The following is a 21,318-nucleotide window of genomic DNA, read 5'->3' as shown; positions in this document are numbered from 1 at the left end:
GCTAGAATTACAGGCATGAGCCACTGTACCCGACCTATTTTTAATTTTTATGGTTACATAGTAGGTGTATATATTTATGGTGTACATAAGATATTTTGATACTGGCATACGATGTGTAATAATCACATCAGGGTAAATGGGATATCCATTGCCTCAAGCATTTATCATTTCTTTCTGTTACAAACATTCCAATTATGCTTTTAAAGTTATTTTTAAATGTGCAAGGTACAATACCTGACATCAAATTATACTGTAGATCTATATAGTAACTAAAACAGCATGATACTAGCATAAAAACAAACACATAGACCAATGGAACAGAATGGAGAGCTCAGAAAGAAATCCACACATCTATAGTAAACTCATTTTTGACAAAGGTGCCAAGAACACATATTGGGGAAAGGACAGTCTCTAAATGGTGCTGGGAAAACTGGATCCTCGTATGCAGAAAAATTAAACTAGACCCTTATTTCGCGACACATACAAAAACCAAATCAAAATGGATTCGATACTTAAATCTGAGACCTCAAACTATGAAACTACTAAAAGAAAACATTAAGGAAACTCTTCTTCCTCATTTATGAGCTCTTCATTTAACATCCTTTCCTCTTCTGTACATTAACTGAAAGTTGATTCTTCCATGAAAAGCCATTTTTCTCCTGAAGCTCTTTCATTTGAAGTCTGCAAGTTCACCAGCATCCCATGGACTTTGAATCTGGCAATCAGAGTTGCCATTCTTCTGATCTCCATTCTGAATTATACACTATTTTTTGTCTCCTATGAGTAAAAATTATGCTCCTTGGCAGTTTATGCCAAGCCCTTTGCAGCCCCTTCATAGTCATCCATGGATTTTCTGATTACTCTTGCTCATTTACTAATATTTTAGTGCCTGGTCATAGTCTTTTCCATCTGGTTAAATTGGACTTTTATTTTAGGTGACTTTAAACTTTGCTTTGACAGTCAATTTTGCATGATAGTCTCTCAATTCATTTCTTTCTTGTCCTGTTCCATCTGCCTTCAGTTCACTGCAGATGGGTCACATTGTTCAGTCTTCGTGGTCACATCCTGGACCTTGACTTCTGGAGCTCTTCCATCACTGGACCAATCTTTTAGAGGCCTGGCTGAGATGTAAAAATGGGAAAGGAGAGAAAAAGCTGAGAAATTCTTTTATTTGTTTAAAAATCAACATGAGAAAATGTTTCAAATACATATTGTTAAATTATGCTGCCATAAACTGCCAAGGAGCGTACTTTAAAATACATATTTTAAAAGGGCCAATGGAGAATAAGTGGATGAAACCTATGAGAAAGGATTAGTGTTGAAGAAAGATGTTTAGGAAGGGTGAAGGAAAAATACAAAGACTAGATGGGAGGATTAAACTCAGTTCAAGAACAAACAACTTTTCCTCTGAAAGAGGTATAAATAAGGTAAGGTAAGGACAAATGTTTACATACATGGCAAATTTAGGGAATGTAGGACAGTTGTTTCTAATTTTTCTGTAAGGAAAAAGTAAAAATTTCCTTCTGAGAGTGAAAGAATGGGAGTGAGAATGAGTCAGAAGAACTAAAGAAAATTGTGAAAGGTTGAAAGAGGATTACCAAAGACTGTTGCCTATTCAAGTGAAGACCCAGATCATAAATATGCCAGAGCAGAGGATGCAGAAATGATGACTTCATAGATGTTTGTAGCAGAAAGTAAAAAAGCTGATATTGTGATGAGTGTGGAGTTGATGGAAAAATGGTTTGATATTTGCTAAGGAAGGAGGCGAAGCCATGCAAGAGAGCTAAGAGATTAAGAGTAATTGGAGGCTGGGCACAGTGGCTAAAGCCTGTAATCCCAGCACTTTGGGAGGCCGGGGTGGGCAGATCACCCGAGGTCAGGAGTTCAAGACCAGCCTGGACAACATGGTGAAACTCCGGCTCTACTAAAAATACAAAAATAAGCTGGGTTGGTGGCTCATGCCTGTAATCCCCATCTACTTGAGAGGCTGAGGCATGAGAATCACTTGCTACTATAGCTACCCAGGAGGCAGAGGTTGCAGTGAGCTGAGATCATGCTACCGTACACCAGCCTGGTCAATAGAGTGAGTCTGCCTCAAAAAAAAAAAAAAAAAGGAAAGAAAAGAAATTTAAAAAAAGAAGTAATTGGAGAAATCAAAGGACAGAAAGCCTCAGAAATGTCAAAGAGAAAGTGTAATAAAAATAGAAGAGAAAATCTGAAAAAAATAAGAAATACGAAATAGCAAAAAGCCTGAAATATCCCCCATAATTCATTCCTCACATGAAAAATTTGGGGTTTATATTAACTTGTATAGAATATCATTGCCAAGTAAAACTTATTAGGGATTCACAAAACCAAAAGCAGATAAAAAATGCATTTTAGTGATACTATCCATTTGTAATTTGGAGACTGACAGCTTGTTCATCCTTGTCAGAACCTGAGTGAAGTGGGATCTCTAATCCAATAGTTTATTTAAAGAGTGAAAAAAGGGAGCTCCTTTGGCAGGAACAATAGAGAAAGCAATTCCACACCTAATTTATTTAATCATAAATTGTCTCAATCCCCACCTCATAGCAAACAAACAGATGACAGTTATTCCATTCAAACAATGTATAAAGTTTGCAGAAATTGAATGATCACTCTTAAAAAATTAGAGTAGTATCATAAAAGCACAATCAAGTTTCTATTTCATGCAATATTTTACTTAAACATCAAAAAGGTGTTTTGACATAGACAAAATGAAGCCAACCCCAGGTACAAATAAAAATCAAGCTATGAATGAAAGATAACCACAAGAGTAAATTAAACAAAACTATCGTAATTGATATTTGATAAGGAAGGAGGTGAAGCCATTCAAGAGAGCTAAGAAATTAAGAGTAATTGGAGGCTGGGCACAGTGGCTAATGCCTGTAATCCCAGCGCTTTGAGAGGCCCGGGTAGGCAGATCATCTGAGGTCGAGAGTTTGATACCACTCTGGCCAATATGGTGAAACTCCGGTTGTACTAAAAAAACAAAAGTAAGCCAGGTGTGGTGGCTCACGCCTGTAATTCCACCTACTTGGGAGGCTGAGTCATGAGAATCACTTGCTACTATAGCTCAAAGGAACTGCTATTCTGCATCAAGACTACATTGGGAAGAATGTCAGTAATAGTATTTTTAAACATTAAGAGAATATGTATTTGTTCTGTGGGACATAGGCACTGAGAGTAAATGCAATGAATCTTCTAAGAAGGGTTTCTTGATAAACCTTGGAAATCCAGCATTTAGAAATATAATCTATTAGACTAAGAATTTCTTGCAGTTGTGTTTTATCCCAGGCAATTGTTAAATAGCAGTTGTTTACATTGCGTATTCCAGTAAGTAGGCTGTGGATTCTGGGCAAACGGCTTTCAGCCAAAGGGTATAGTCGATTCTATTACAACTCTACACTCAACTTTTCTTGTTCTCTAGGGACCATGACTCAGGTTCAACTCGCGTTCCAAAGAGAAATATACTTGCTGCTTTCAGTGAAGTCTCTGGTAGACTGTAATCTGCACAAAATCCAGTCTCAGTGACAAAAAAAAAATCTTTGCAAAGCTGTGAAAGAAAATGAAATACAGCAGAAATCAGTCCCTTTGCATCAACCTGGAGGGCATTTGTTTGGGAAGTATATTTACTGATAAAGATGGTGCACAGCAGTGATATGTGTTCTGTCCAAATATATTGAGAGATAAAAGGAGATAAGGGGGTCTCCACACTGCATTCCCTGTCCTTGAGGTAGTTTGGTAGAAGAAGGCATAAGAAAGCTTTCTTATACTAGGCTTCAAGTATGCAATCTTAACATCATTATGAAAAATCACAATTCAGATGTAAAGAGGCAATTTATCTCACCTTTCCCAGTAGCTGATGTCATAATCAGTCTTATCTAGAGGTGGGTTGAGGAACCTCTTCCTCTGAAAGGACAGGGAAGAAAACAAGCAATCAAAACACTTGTGCATATTTATTCATTCATTTAACAAATATTTATTGGTACCTACCAGGAGCCAGGTGCTTGTAATACATCTGCTTACAAAATAGACAAAGCTCCCGGTTGAGCTTACATTCTACCTGGGGGTAGAACATTATAAATAAATTGGACAGTATGTTGAAAACGTCATGTAGAAAGTGATCAAAAGGAATCAGGAGGACCAAGTCAGCAGTGGAAGAGGATGCTTTTAATTAAATAGGAGGGTTGGAATTGAAAAAAAATAAAAGTTACCAGTGAAGTCAGGTCTTTAAAGTGTTGAAGGAGTGAGTGCTACAGATATCTGGGGAAAATGATATATGTACATGAGGGAGGATGAGCTTTGAAATGGAGGGCCTTCAGTCTTCTGTCTTTCTGGAAGAAAAGTCTTGATCATCTAAGAATGAGGCAGGCTGGGAGTAAGCAACTTAATGAGAATACTGAGAGTCTGGAGGAACCACAGTTAGACATGAGAAAGGAAGGTATCCAGGGAAAGTGTAAACCAGGTTCTCAGCAGTGCTGGGAAACTAGTTATGTTGGACACTACATATTTGTATTAGATGCATTTGGAATAGTTGTATGGTTTTTTGAACACAGTGCTTGGCAGAGCAAGAAATGATTGGATTGATTCTAAGTTGGGAATTATCAAGAGAGGGACAAGGGGATGAGGGAGCCAAGTTTGCTGGTGAAAGAGCATATATGGAGATGGGTCACAGGAGTCAAGTTCAGCAGAAAGAAAGTGAAGATGCACGTGGGACTTACAGAGGAAAAGACAAAAAAAAGTTTGAAGAGATTTGGAGAGGAGGAAAGCATTTACTAAGATTAAAAAAAATGTGAGAAGTAAACAAATAAAATGTGGTGTTTGGGATGTTAGCTTCAAATTCTGAGGATAAAATGATCCCAGCAGTGGTGCTGTGTAATCTTGAGAATGAGTTGCTGAGGAAGATGATGGTTACATTTTAGGAGGTCATTTAAACGCCTATCTCATCCAGTGCTCTTGAGATTAATAGGTGGAATGTTTCATATACCACAGCACCAGGAGAAAAATCACAAGCTTGGCATATGAGTCTAAAACACATAGACTATTCTTCACTTACTAGCCCTGTAACCTTGAGAAAGCTCACTGGGTATAATAAAGTTTCCTCAGTTGCAGGATGGGTAAAATTAAATGTAACACAGGACTATTGAGGGAAATAAATTAGTTAGTGCATGCAATCTGTGTCTAGCACAGTACCTGATTCAATAAAACTTAACAGTCTATAGCTATTACCAAATTTTGTTCATTCAGAAATATTTTTACACTTAAACCTTCTGTGATACAGATGTGTCCTATAAGTTTCTCCCCCATAAAGCTAATATTAAATTAATGCAGCTTCTGACATTCTTACATTGATAGTGTCTTAGAATTCAAACATGATGTCCATTCCCTTTCCTTTCCACTGTCATTTCTTTCACAGTGAATGTGAAGGAATAATTTTAAGCTAAGAAAATAATCATTGTAAGTATGAGCCAAGGCTGAGATAACTGGCTGGCAGGAATCTGGGATAAAACAATAGCTTTACTGGAAGGTATGAATTCAAATGATCCAGAAGGGGTGTCATGATGACACTGATGCTCCTAGTTGGTCTGAGATATGCTTTTATTTCCCCATGCTTACCTTCTACATCTTACCTCAAATTCTCAGGAAGGAATTCTATGAAGTTTTGCTACTGAAATGCCAGGGGTTCAGTCTAGGTCCTGCTGCTCACAGCAAAGAATGCCTATCACTGAGACAATGAGTATTGCCAGGGAAGGCTTTACTTGGGTGCTGCAGCTGGGAGAATGGGAGAGCAGTCTAAAATCCATCTCCACTACTGACTAAAATTGGGAGGTTCTTGTAGCCAGGGAAGCCAAGAAAATAGGAACTATGGAGAGTTAAGGAAGCAATCATGATAGATGAGGGGTCTGGCATCTCACTGTCTCATGGCAGCTGATGGCAGCTGAGACAAAGGAGAAACTCAGCTCCTGGAAAAGGACAAAACAAAAGGGCACTATTGGCAGTGATGCTGAATTTAAATTAGGGAAAAAAGTGAAGTTATAACTGGAAAGTGAGTCTCAAGTTCAGAAACAAGAATAATGAGGAACAGATCAGAAAATTGCAGGGAGTAGGAATTGGGTCAGTGAAGGGACTCACGTCAGGATTGTGAGCAAAGAAACAGAGTTAATGGCCACTTTTTACATGGTGCTGACAAGAGAGTTAGTATCCTACAGGACTGAGGCAAGACCAGGTAATTGTGATACTTCTCTCCAGGATCTGAGAGTAGTGAGTGGATCCCATAAAAATTTCAACATTATTTTAACCTGATCATAATAGTCTCTGTTCATATTTTTGCAGGTGTTATTATTTTTAGCAACAAAAATAATCTGATTACAAAGAATTGGGTAATATTTGTCCTGAAGTCATCATAGGTTTGATAGCATGGAATAAAATGACTATAGGGCTAAATGATAAGGTTCTCTCGTGCTTATGTAACTACAACAATTAAACTATTTTTATACCAAAGCTCATAGTGTTAGGATTTTGTCTCTTCCACTTAATTTTCTTGAACTCTTTTGCACAGCATGTGATTCATGATTTGCAGCACACAAACAATAGACCTTACATTGAGGCCACAGGTACACATGTTCTATTCATACAGGTAGTTTATGGAACACAGCCTCTTCATTACAATTCAATAAATTTTACATTTCGGCCAGGATTTTATGTTGTTTTTTAATTATTGATTTTCCACTTGACTTCTCTCTAGATTTCATACACAATTGTACTGTGTAGCTCTCTTAGTCACCAAAAAAATATTTTTATATGTATCTCAAACTGCTGTCTGAGTAGCAACCTGATTTAAGACTCTGTATGCTAATAATAGTAGTAATGGATATATATTTTATAATATTTATTGACCATTTCTATGTACCAGATACTGTGCTAAGTGTTTTACATATATCTCATTTAATCGCAAGAATATCAATAACAGTGGCTATCTGTCTATCTTCTCAGTGGTAGAGGTGGAGAAACTAACTTATTAACTTGACAAGAAACCTAAATCTTGTAAGTAATATGATAGAACTTTGAGGCCTGATTGTTGTCTTCCAGTTCTTATAGCTTAGCCATCGTTTTGTACTATTTTCAGCTGTCTTTCACAGAAATCCTCTTAAATCCTTTGTGTATGATTTCTGATCAGCAATTCGGATGTTTTCATTTCCTGTGGTTTTCCTAGATGATTTGCCCCAGTCAGCTAATATTCTTCATTTTGATATATGATGTAACTATTTCGGGCATAATAAAATTATCCTGCTTTCAGATCTCCAAACAGTTTACTCATCTCATTATCCCTGTCATTTTCTTAGTGCACATTTCTGGGCCTTCACTTAGAAGACACTAAACAGTCAATCCCTGTTAGGTCACCTGGCAGTCAAGCCTTGTTTGTAATAAACATTAGTAAGAATGAACCTGACACAGGCTCATGGTGGTGCCTCCCTTTTGCAGATAATACTCATATTTAAAAATACATCTGTTTTTGAAAATGGATTTTCTTTACAGAAATTATTTTCTTTCAGTTGTATATTACAAAGTTTTTAAGCAGTGATTTCTCTGCTTTAAATAGGGGCATCTATCTAGGTATTATTTTAATTCTAACTTTCTCTGTTTGTCTCTCATAAATGAAACCATTTTAGGTCAAAGCAAATGGACAGCAATAGCATAATTGGGATAACCACCTTTGTATCCTTTTCCCTGATATTCAGCCAAGATTAAGTGTCTCACTTTACATTACACTCTTAGCAAATATAAGGTGGAATTTATAAGCTGTTTAAATGGTATTGCCTCGAAGTGTTATTGAAATGGTTCATGTGTTACTCTGTCCCTAGCCAGGGTTTAAGTTATGGCAATTAGAAGAGGGAAATGCAGCATGTTTGGTAACGGAACTGCTGAAAGCATTAATTTATTCTTTTTTTCTAAAATCTATAAAATTTAACCACTTTTCCCTTACAAATTCATCAAATTGTAAATATTAAAAGGGCACTACTGTATAATCCCATGAGTTGTAAAGACAGAACAAAAACACAAATTATAATGAGCAAATAGCCAAAGTTTAGGCTTTCTTTTAGGTCATACTTTTCTGTTCAGCATTATTAGAAAATATATTCACTTTATTATGAAAATAGTTTATTTATATTGAAAGCCTTGCTATTGCTTATTAAATGTTTTCATATAGTAAATGTTAACTATTATGTTTTTGGAAATTAATTATTGAACCTCTATTAAAGTTAATTAAACTAATTAGGTTGCATTTTAATGAAGTTTTGCAAGGATAGTACATTATAGAACTTTCTTGTTTAAAAAAACAAAAATTATAGTGGATACAGTTATGCACCTCCATTGAAAAGTAAAAGGAAGTGAGGGACATTCTAGAAAAGGAGACAGCAATGAAAATGACTAGATGTAAGAAAAAAAACAATGAAATATATTTAAAAACTAGAAGAAAATGGTGTTTTCTAATGTATGTTACAGGATAGGTGAAGTCAAGAGTTTAGGTTTCAGAGATAGTCAGGGGCAAGCTTTAGACATCTGTCAGGCTGTCGAGGCACAAATAATGACTTCAATTTCTTTAAAAAAGAATAGAAAAGAATGGGGTTGTCTACCAAGAGACACTAAAGAAGACCTCAACGGAGGCTGGGGGAGAAAGGTCATTAAGAGGTTTGGGAGAGTGTAAAGGATAAGTAAAATAATTATTGTGTCCCTGAACATCCTGCTGTGTTTGGAAATGAATTTCAGAAGATGGAAATAATGGGAATTGTTATGGACTGAATTGTGTTTCCCCAAATTCATGTACTGAAGCTTTAACCCCCAATGTGACTGTGTTCGGAGATAGGGCTTTTGTGGTAGTAATTGAGGTTAAATGAGGACAGAGGGGTGGGCCTTGATCTAATAGGACTGGTTTCCTTTTAGGAAGAGGAAGAGACATCAGATCTCTCTCTCTCTCTCTCTCTCTCTCTATCTCTGTCTCTGTCTCTCTGTGGGTACCCAGAGAAAGGCAATTGAGGACACAGTAAGTAGGCAGCCATCTACAAGCCAGAAAAAGAGGCCTCACCAGAAACCAACCCTGCTGACAGTTTGGGAGTTTTGCTGAGAATAGTAAATAACATTCTTCATTCCCTCTTGAATCAGGAATCAACTGTGAGATAAATGTGGATCATATCAAAGAAGATCAAAATCTCAACTTTGTCACTAAGACAAACGGAAATCATGTATTTGATTTGCATTTTAAAGAACTCATCAGTGTTATACTCCTGAATTACAAAGATTCAACACCCATCACTGACACAGGTAGATGACCACGTGGCAGAAAGGAGACCAGAATGCATGCCTCTTGCAGACAGACCTGGCTCCAAAAAAGAAAAACAGGAACTGTTTCCTGAAGCTACCATAATAAGTTGCCACAAACTTGGTGGCTTAAACAACAGAAATGTGTTCTCTTCCGTAGGCTAGAAATTCAAAGTTAAGGTGTCAAAGGATCATACTGTCTCTGAAAGCTGGGGGAAAGAATCCTTTCTTACATTTTTCTAGCTTCTGGTGGCTCACAGCAAGGCAATCGTTGACATTCCTTGGCTTGTAGCTGCATTGCTCCAAACTCTGCCTCTGTCATTATATGGCCTTTCCCCTGTTGTCTCCATGTGTCCTTTTTCCTATAAGGACACTGGTCATTGGATTTAGGGCCTATTCTAATCTAGTGTGGCTTTGTCTTAACTAATTACAACTGTAACGACCCCATTTCCAAACAAGGTCAGATTCTAATGTTCCAGGTGGACATGAGCTTTGGAGAGGATGTTCTCCAACCCACTAGAAGATGGACTAGTCATGCCCAGATGTTTCTTTAAACTCCCTAAATATATAAATTAGTTCTCTAATGAAGGATGAATGAATAAGAAAGGGAGAGGAGGGAGTGTCAAGTGTGTCACTATAGAAGAAGTCCTCCCAAATAGAAAAACGAGGTCAGGAAATGAGAAACTCCCCTAATTACATTTCAGCTCCTTGTTTGCTTAATTCATTGCACTTAGCCCTTGGGTCTGTATTCCACTGGCTCTGTGGCTATCTCTCTCAGAAGAGGCAAGAAGCATTCTATGAAGACAGCCCACTCATACTTCATGAGCCATTCCCCAAACGGCCACTAATCCTGCTTTGGGTTTCCTTCTTCTCCCAGAAGGTGTTTAACGTTTACCTCCACAGGCTCTGAAATGGGTCAGTATTACACAGGAAGAGCCTACTGTTCCCTAAGGCAAAAAAGTGTTCCTTATTCTCATTTTACTTATTCTCAAAGTACACCTGGACACTTTGCATAAGACACCTCACCATAAGTTATGCTGTTAAATTAAGTGACAGCATAAAAACATTCTAATGTCAACAATATAGAGATATCCCTGATTTAAATATAAACACTCATCATCATATCTCTGAGGAGAAACTAAAATGTCACAAATGAGATCCTTGCCAATCTAAGTCCACAGAAATCAAAGACCCATATTCTTAAGTTTCTACTCAAATAAAATAAATTCCAAAGATGAAATTGTCTTGCCTTTACATATTAGGTTCAAGGAAAGTCCAAAACCTTGAAGCTGAAGTCAGAAATCATCATTGTTTTGTTTTGTTTTTAAATCCTGCTAATTCTCAGCTGGAGAGCAGGACTGTAAATCAGATCCCTGATCAAAGTTCAACAGCTTCAACCTGCCTCTCACTGAAAGGGATGAAGTTCTGTCAATGTCCCTGAAATCAGATTACCCCTGCTAAGTTTATCCTGTGTCTCTATTTGTAGAAAGTCTAAAGTATACATTAGGAACAAAGGAATGTATTAGCATTAAGTTGCACATTTACAAAATGAAGACAATAAAGCAATTCCCAGATTGTAGTTACAACAAGCAAAAAGAAGTTTCCAAAAAACACAAAGTAGACCCATATTACTCTGGCTTAAGACTCAATAGTATCTGAGCAATGGAGAATAGACAGAATCAAGAAAAACCTTTGTTTCAGGCTTACCAGCTTGTCAATCATTCTATCTCAGGAGTATATATCCTTCAAGATATATAAATTAAAATTCAGTAAGGGGAAATATCTCACCATGGAATTAATTACAGTACAATTTAAATTCTCTAGGTTGAAGAAAAAATCTCTCCCAGTATGTAGCATTAGAATAATCCTGCTATCTCGGGGTGTTCAAAATCTGTAGTGATGGCAGGCCCATTCTTCAGGGCTTATTTTTATCCAGCACATTAAAAATGTCTTAATTTCTAGTTTTTCTGTAAACACTGAGTAGCCAATGTCCTGGTGCTACACTGAGAGTGGAATATATGTGGCCATCCTGCCCCCCAATCACACACACACACACACACACACACACACACACACACGCACACACAGACACACATACTTCTCCATTAGAAGGCATTCTTACTTCAGTTCTGCCATAGCTTCTTGTAGCCATTATCTCTTGCAATACAATTACTTTGGGCCTGTAAGGTAGAGTCCCCTAGTCTTGCAACTGGAAAATCATACTCAGCAAATTACTTAAAGGAAGCTGCTGTTGATGTATATGAAACCTGTCTCCCTAGAGATATAGTAGCTACCAATAACTCAGCTATCTGCACTTTAAGATATTATCTTCACTTAAGGATTTTAATGTTTTAGATTTTGAGAAGGATCTTGTTTGGGAGGCACATAGCTCCTTCAATGGTTTATTGAGGAAGCTCAGCTGGATTGCCGACAGTGAAACTTAACTTCTTGACCTCATGCAGCACTGGCACGTCTGAATGACTCCTTGTTTTTTCTTTCTCTTTGTCTTCTTGCCTTAACATTTCTTTGGCTAACTTATTCTTCTAAACTTTGTCTTGTGTCATTCTTTATAGTGAGAGATTGGGAATAAGTGAGTTCCAATTTTGCTAAAAGCGTTAATTGTTCATGCAATGTGTTCTCTGTTACAATATCCATTATTTTAATCTAACTTATTAACAGAACCCTAATTTTGCTAAACTATTTACTTCTTGAACTCTCTCACAGAGAGACTCGCCATTAGCCCTAGTTCTAGCTAAAAAGAGACCTATAATATGCATATATTATAGGGTAGAAATTCAAAGAGGTTTTAAAAGAAAGTTTTCAAAGCCTGCTCTACTTGTTTTTTGCACACCTCTCTTTCACTTTTTCCTTCTTGGAAGTAGGACTCCTGTATATATAACAGTCATCTTGATCAATATTTTATATGTACTAGTACACAAAGACCAACAATTGAATGAACATCCCATAAATACGATAGCCATTAAGTTAACATTCAAACAGGGCTGGATTCAATCTAACATTGACCATCTTCCTCACTTTCAAAAAATGTGTCTAATCGTCCCTATGTCTTATAACCCTGATTACATACATTTCCAGGGTGTATTCAACTAGGGCAGTAGTTACTTCCTCATATGCAATATTTGAAATCACAAATTAATACTTTAATAATTCTGTGTTAGTCTTCCAGTCTTTATCTCCCAAATCATCCCAAATGTTATGTAACCACTTGGAAGAGGTCCTCGGTCTTCAAGGGGTAATTTCCTGAAAGCTCTAATTTTGGGTTACTTAAGTGAATGGCTTTCAATTGTTTTTGTATTCAGGTTCCCTTCAAGGAGTCACTCTGGCTTACTCTTGGAGATTTTTGTCTCTTTCCCTCTAGAGACATTTCTTTAAAGTCCCAGTCACGATTCCTGATTTAATAACAACCAGATAAACTCACCCCTTTCTCATACTCTCTTCAAGAGTAGCTAGACCTGCAAGCACTTCATTATACTTTTGTTTTTATCTAGCTTTGACTTCAAGGTCTCCTTTTTCCCTACACATCTGCCTTGCAAATCCTCCAAACTCTCAAACTTGTCTTCTGTAGACATAGTTCTCTTTCACGTTAATCAACCTATTTAGCTTCATCTTTCTTTCCTTCTTCCACTGCTCCTGTGCTGATAGTAAGACAAAAGCATAACTTTCAAAGCTCACAACTTTTCTTTTAAATTCCTGATTTTTAGAATCAGGGATTTTCAGGGATAGGCATTTTAGATTGCCTTCTTAGCCTTTGGATGAGCAATTTCTCTGAATCATCCAAATTATTTAGAGGGTGAATTAGGTTGGCCTATCTTATTTATCTATTGTAGTACATATCTTTGGTCTCTGCCAACTCATAAACAGACTATTCTTGGAGCAGATAGCCTCCCCTAATTCGATCAAATGTGAAAAGGAAACTCATGGGGTCCAAATAAAGTTGCTTCTTTATTGCACAAATGTGGGAAGCACAGTTGGGGGCTGGCAGACATTGACTGGTATTTTATTAAAAGTAGTGAAGATCTGAATAGAGTCTTAGGGTCAAGATGGACAGAACCAACCTCTTTAACCAAGTGTTAATGAGTATAAAGGAAGCATATGCCTTGACTCGATATTGAAATTGACAGGGCCATGTGTCAGTTAAAGCCAGGATATATGAGATATACATTTTTAATTGATGAATATAGTAGTGGTACTTTTTATGAGGAAATAAGAGTTCTAGAAGTAAAATATTAGGAAAGAAGGACATAGTGAAATGAAAAGTAAAGGGAGGCCAAGGTTAGATCGTCATGTAAAAAAGAGAACATGAGGGTATTTGTGACCCAATACAGGGCTTACCTTTAAGTAGTGACCAAGAGTGTCAGGGGTGTGAGGCTGATCAAGGGCATCGTGGGTCCCGATTACAGATAACCTCCTATATATTGTTACTAAGTTCAGTTTTTATTCTAGAGGCTATGCCAATTGCCTGAAGTAATTTACCATGGGGATACAGGTACTTTTTCTCTACATAATGTTGCCAAAACTGCACAGAGGTTACTCTATGAATATTGGCTAGCATATACATCCAAGGAAGACTAATTTCAGATGAAAGAAGACTGTGGTCCTGTTGTCAAGTTTTGTAGGTAATTCATACTAATCTAGGTACTCAGTGACAACAGGAACAGATATCCCAAAGCAACATAATATCTAGAATGCACATGTAAAATTTATGAGACTGATTGGCCTAGAATGTATAGTCAAGCTACATAGAAGTGCCACTTTGCATCAGCAGTAGAAAGACTACCTTTCTTTTGCATAAAATTATGTAAGTGGATTTCCCGTTTAAGTACTGGTAATGCGAAAATCTGAAAGACAACATATTAATTTCATTTTTAGATAGTTCAAGAAGTCTGCCTGGGTTGATATATCTTTTAATAGATAAAATATTCATATAAAGCTAGAAGACCAAGGAACTTATAAAGCCAATACTACTGAAAAGCCATTTCCCTTGCTGTAATCATTTCTTCATTTAAACTATTCTGCTTAATAATGGAACATAGTGGGAGCATAATGAGGCAAAAGCTATCAAAGCGATTGTTGCTATGAATGCTGAGATTGAATAATTGTTCACTTTTGAATGAGGTCTCACTATAACCATAGGCAAAGACTGAGTCAAGACAAACATTTACATTTTGAAACAGCCTGCTAGGAAGCAACATCTAGAGCTGCCTACAATTAGCTCTGCCCAGGATAGAGATTTTTAGATAATGCATGCGATAAAGTGCTGGGAAGTAGTGCCTCTTTTTTAAGACAAAATATTATGTATATATTTAAAACCCCTAAAATATGATAGAAAAAAAGCAAAATGGTCATAGCTAGTATCAGGAGGGGAAATAGAACCCTACTAGTTTGCTCTTCCCTTGACAGCCGGGAGGAAGGGGAGGTGTTTCAGGAAGTTGTGAAGGTTTCTAAGGCTCTGAAAAAAGAGACTTGGTAAGTATTATTCTAAATTGACAATTTGAATGACTCTAGGTACTTCAATTCACCATTACAATATAAAATTATTGATGGGATATGTTAAAGAAAAACATGCTTATGAAATCTAAGCATTAAAAATGACATAACTCCCATTCAAGTAACCATACATCACCAGAATCCTGTTTAACCCATTTCTGATAGATTCAAAATCCAGTTTTTTTTTTTTTTGGCAAATAACCATCCTCCTATGCAGTCTCTAGTTTAAGTTCTCATTATTACTCACCTGGAATAAGAAGATACAGCTCTGGTTCCTCTCCTAACATATATATATGAACTTACATTGAGAAATAGTAAAGTAGATATCTGACAATCTGGGACATCTAGGGGCTAGGCTGACATCAGATGACTGGCCTGCTACTATTCATTATGTATTGATGTTTCTGGAAGCTGGTCTGGTACTCACAGATAGGCCTTGATGTTCTGTTGAACACATACAACTTTATAGAACGTCTATATCAGACCAGGCTACTCTGTGACCATAATGGATAAAGACAGAATCAAGACCATCCTCCAATCACGTCTAAACAGAGAGGAAAATATGAGCATTTTCCAAACCACAAAAAAGCCAAACAGCGCACATGCTGGCCAATATTTGTGACTTTTGCTTGCTTTGTAGCTTTAGCCTTGCTCTAATGTTCTCTCTTTCTAGATGATATTCATTAAGATACCCCCGCTTCCTGACAACATTCAATCCACAGAAAAGCCCAACTTTATCTCCAAAATCATCTAACCCATGGCCAAATTCTGTTAAGTCCTATCATTCCCTTACAGAAACACCCCACAGTTGCCTTGCTGCAATCGGAAATAAGCCAGAGCTCTGCCTCTGGTGGTCTTTAAGTGAGATCAGTGATAACATTCTCAGCTCATAAATTTTCACCAAGTCATCGTTACCCATGACATAATACCCTATCTGGATATGTATCGTGGCTTCAAAGACCTTCCTGATTTCATCGTGAACTTTACATCAAACTTCATTTCTGTTACCATTTCTCATGTAGCATTTGTTAAGACCTGGTAGGTGCTAAATTCAGTCCTTACAATGATCTTGAAAGATGATGTAAAGCTATTTTTATTTTTGAACTCAAGAAACTGAGGCGCAGAAAAGTCCACTATCTCTTGCAGGTTCACACAGAGAATAAATTAAAGAAGCAAGATTTATATTCAAGTCTGTGTGTAAGTCCTGCGGTTTTTCTTTTATATTATGCAAATAGCAGACTACTTGATAATACTCTCAAAACATGCCCCATAGTTTCAACCTCCTGTGATTTTGCTGGTGGTATAGATGTGTTTTCATTTACTGTAATTTATTTTCCTTCAGAGCCTATCCAAAATGCTGACTTTTTCATTATATCTTCCCCACAGCATTCATTTGTTCATTTACTTAATCAACATTCCTTGAGCTCTACTTATACTGAATTTCCATTAGAATGAAAGCTCCATGAAAGCAGTGCTTTCCAGTAAAATTAATATGAAGATATGGGATGGGGTAGGCATGGGAGGAAGAAAGTGAAGCATGATTAAAAAGGTCTCCAAAAATAGTTAAGTAATATTCCTATCTATGTATATTATAATCTATATGTAGTTTACACGTATTAACATTGTTCATTTTTGTTCACTTAGTACATTTCATCCCTCTCCCTTTCTACCCACCACTCCCAGAAATGTGTACTTATCATTCAGATTCTCCTTGCAAATAACACGTGCGTATTGGTATTTGCAGCTGAAGAATCTAGTAGCTTGCTGTCTCTCAATATACGTGGCTGGACACCAGCTGTGTTCCCTGACTTAATCAGCCTCCAGTAGACACCGTACATACTCTGCTTAGTGCTTTTTTTAAAGTAATTTTTAATGAAACATTTTATTGCATTAATAATAGAGATAAACATGTCAAGAATCATGTACAGTGTACCAACTGTATAAGCTACATGAAGAGCATTCTGCTCAGTATGCTCTTTTTTTACAAAGCTTTATTTTATTTTTAAATGTTACATAATAATTGTATGTATTTACCAGGTACAGTGGGATATTTCAATACATGTATACAATGTGTAATGATCAAATTAGGGTAATTAGCATATCACATCAAATATTTATCTTTTCATGGTGAGAACATTCAAATTTTTCTCTTTTAGCTATTTTGAAATATACAATATTTATTGTTACTATAGTCGCTGTACAATGGAACACTGGGATTTATTCCTCCTATCTAACTATAACTTTGTACAGCTTGACCAACCTCTCCATCATCCCACACCCTCTTCCCTTCCCAAAATCTGACAACCACTATTCTATCTCTGCTTCTATGAGATAAACTTTTTTTAGGTTGCACATATAAATGAGGAAATATCATATTTATCTTTCTGTGCCTGGCTTATTTCACTTAACATGGTGTTCTTTGACTCATCCATGTTGCACAAATGACAGAATTCTATTCTTTTGTGTGGCTGAATAGTATTCTGTTCTGTAAATATACCACATTTTCTTTCTCAATTCATCTGATGAAGGGCACTTAAGTTGTATTCATGGTTTGGCTATTGTGAATAGTGCTGCAATAAACAAGGAAGTACAGATATCTCTTTGACATGTTGATTTCATTTCCTTTGCATATATACCCAATAATAGGGTTGCTGGATCATATGGTACTTATATTTTTAATTTTTAAAGGAAACTCCCTACTCTTTCTATTATGGTATAATAATTTGCATTCCCACCATTAGTGTATGAGAGTCCCTTTCCCTTTCTCCAGATCCTTGACAACATTTGTCTTTTTCTTTTGTCTTTTTTATGATAGCCATTCTAATAAGGGTAAAAAAAAAATCTCCTTGTGGTTTTGATTTGCATTTCCCTGGTGATTAGTGATGCTGAACATTTTTTCATGTACCTGTTGGCCATTTACATGTCTTCTCTGAGAAATGTCTATTCAGACCCATTGCCTGCTTGTTAATCAGATTATTTGTTATTTTGCTATTGAGTTCTTTGAGTTCCTTATATAGTCTGGATATTCACTCATAGTCAGATGCATAATTTGCAGCTATTTTCTCCCATTCTGTGGGTTGTCTTTTCACTATATGCCAATAGCAAACTATCTAAAAAAGAAATCAAGAAGGCAATCCCATTTACAGTAGCTACAAAAGACAAATGAATAAAATATCTAGGAATAAATTTAACCACCGAGGGGAAAATCTCTACAATGAAAACTATAAAACATTGATTAAAGAAATTACAGAGCACATAAATAAATGAAAAGTATCCCATGTTCATGGATTAGAATAATTGATATTGTCAAAATGTCCATACTACCTGATATGGTTTGGCTGTGTCCCCGCCCAAATCACCATTTTGAATTCCCACATGTTGTGGGAAGGACCCAGTGGGAAGTGATTGAATCATGGGGGCAGGCCTTTCCCATGCTGTTCTCCTGATAGTGAATGAGTCTCATGAGGTCTGATGGTTTTAAAAAAAAGGCATCCCCCTGCACAAGCTCTCTTTTTGCTTACCACCATCCATGTAAGATGTGACCTGATCCTCTTTGTTTTCTGCCATGATTGTGAGGCTTCCCCAGCCATGTGGAACTGCAAGTCCAATTAAACCTATTTCTTTTGTAAATTACCCAGTTTTGAGTATGTCTTTATCAGCAGCATGAAAATGGACTAATACACTATCCAAAGTAATATACAGATTTGATGAATTTTCTATGAAAATACCAATGAAATTATTCACAGAAATAGAAAAAACAATCCTAAAATTCATATGCAAACACAAAAATCCCAAATAGCCAAAGAAATCTTGTGCAAAAAGAATGAAGCTGGAGGCATTACACTATCAGGCTTAAAAATATACTACAAAGCTATCATAACCGAAACAACATGGTACTAGCATAAAATAGACACATAAACAAATGAAACAGAGTAGACAACCCAGAAATAAATCCATGTATTTACAGCCAACTAATTTTTGAAAAAGGTATGAAAATCACACATCAGAGCAAGATCAGTCTCTTCAATAAATGGTGCTTAATTCTTTATCCAGCTCCTTGGCCAGTACTCACCCAGCCTCTGCTACAGGATTCCTTCCACTCTTACAAGGTTCTGTGTGTTGTCCACTTATTTCCTAATGGGTAAACATCCCAAGAAGAACCCCACAATGCCTCAGGAATGCTAATTAAACCTCCACACTTCTCTCTGCTATGCTGCCACTTTGTGAACTAGATCTGGGTTGGTGTGACACAGCTTGGGGAAGATTATTGCATAGAGTTCTAAATAGGGGATGAGGGTCAAGTGCACCTCCTACCCTAAGTAGAAAGCCCAATTTCATAATGCAGATAAGTACAGGCTGCATTCCTCTGGTAACTGCTACCTACACATGCATATGAGGCAAGATTATTATTACATTCAGGGCATGTGACAACCCAGGAGACCAGTGACAACATGGGAGGAAAAAGACAACACAAATTAAGAGCACACATTTTCTCTACTGTGCTTAGTTCAAATAAACCACACTCCATACACTAAGCCATCTCAGGAAGGGTTGCAGAGAGGGATACCATCTGAGAGGCATTTTTATCCCAGATAGACTTCACCATTTAAAGGAATGGCTAATATTTGGGAGACTCAGAAAGGTTTATGCTAGAGAGAAACAAAAGTTTTTTTCCCTGCATTTAAGAAGTGAGTATGGCTCTGGCAAAAAGCCACATTAAACATTAGAAAAATAAAACTTCAAGTTTCTGTGTACATTTTGTTCATTCTGTGTCTCAACATGTGGAGACAAACAAACCCTGCTGCCTGGTTGAACTTTTAATTCATGACCAATGACCTCGTGTGGGCCTTATTGCTCCTGGAGATCATGCTATATTATTTCAGAGGTCTGTTTACTCTTGAATTCTTCTAAATTAATATTAACACTTTCTCCTCTTTCCTGAAACCTCCCTTATTCTGATTCTCAGCTGATGATCTTGCTTCCTTCTATACTGCTAAACTAAAGCAATCAGAATAGAACTTCTGCAGACTTTCAACACAACATCCACTTATATAAGGCATGTTCACTTCAGGCATCTTTGTGTTTCTAAAGTCTAAAGTCATGTAAAGTCATCTCTCCACTTGTTCACTAATCCTATCCTGCTCATCTACTCAAGAACATCATTCCAGCCATTCTCTCCTTTCATTCCTCCTTCATCATTTTTTTCTTGTGTATTGGATTATTCTCATCAGCATATAAAATATTACTTCTCTAAAAATAACCATCAGAAACTCCAAACACCTCTATGCACACAAACTAGAAAATCTAGAAGAAATGAATAAATGCCTGGACACATACACACTCTCAAGGCTGAACCAGAAAGCAATTTATTCCCTGACAGACCAATAATGAGCTCCAAAATTGAATCAGGAATAAATAGCCTACCAACCAAAAAGAAGCCCAGAAGTTAATAGATTCGTAGCTGAACTCTACCAAATATACAAAGAAGAGCTGGTACCATTCCTACTAAAACTATTTCAAAAAATTGAGGAGGAGGCACTACTCCTCAACTCATTCTATAAGACTAGCATCATCCTGATACCAAAACCTGGCAGGAACCCAAAAAGAAGGAAAACTTCAGGCCAATATCCTTGATGAACATCGATGCAAATATCCTTAACAACTTGCAAACCAAATGCAGCAGCACATCAAAAAGCGAATCCACCACGATCAAGTAGGCTTCATCTCTGGGATGCAAGGTTGGTTCAACATATGCAAATCAGTAATATGATTCATCACATAAACAGAACTAGAGACAAAAACCACATGATTATCTCAATAGATGCAGAAAAGCCTTTTCATAAAATTCAACAACACTTCATGTTACAAACTCTTAATAAACTAGGTTTTGAAATAACATACCTAACATAATAAGAGCCTATGCCAAACCCACAGCCAATATCATACTGAATGGGCAAATGCTGGAAGCATTCCCCTTGAAAACTGGAACAAGTCAAGGATGCCCCTTCTCACTGCTCCTATTCAAATAGTATTGGAATCCTAACCAGAGCAATTAGGCAAGAGAAAAAAATAAAGGACATCCAAATAGGGAGAGAGGAAGTCAAACCATCTCTGTTTGCAGATGACATGCTTCTATATCTAGAAAACCCCATAGTCTCAGCCCAAAAGCTCCTTCAGCTGAAAAACAACTTCAGCAAAGTTTCATGATATAAAATCAATGTACAAAAATCACTAGCATTTCTATACACCAACAACAGCCAAGTCAAGAGCCAAATCAGGAAGGCAATCCCATTCACAGTCACCACAAAAAGAATAAAATACCTAGGAATACAGCTAACCAGGGAAGTAAAAAAAATCTCTGCAATAAGAATTACAAAGCACTGCTCAAAGAAATCAGAGAAGACACAAACACATGGAAAAACATCCCATGCTCATAGATAGGAATATTATTAAATGGCAATACTGCCC

The sequence above is a fragment of the Pan troglodytes genome, chromosome 5 (genome assembly GCF_028858775.2).
Source record: "Pan troglodytes isolate AG18354 chromosome 5, NHGRI_mPanTro3-v2.0_pri, whole genome shotgun sequence".
Lineage (NCBI taxonomy): Eukaryota > Metazoa > Chordata > Mammalia > Primates > Hominidae > Pan > Pan troglodytes.
The sequence above is the reverse complement of the archived record's forward strand: the minus strand, read 5'-3'. Positions refer to the sequence as shown.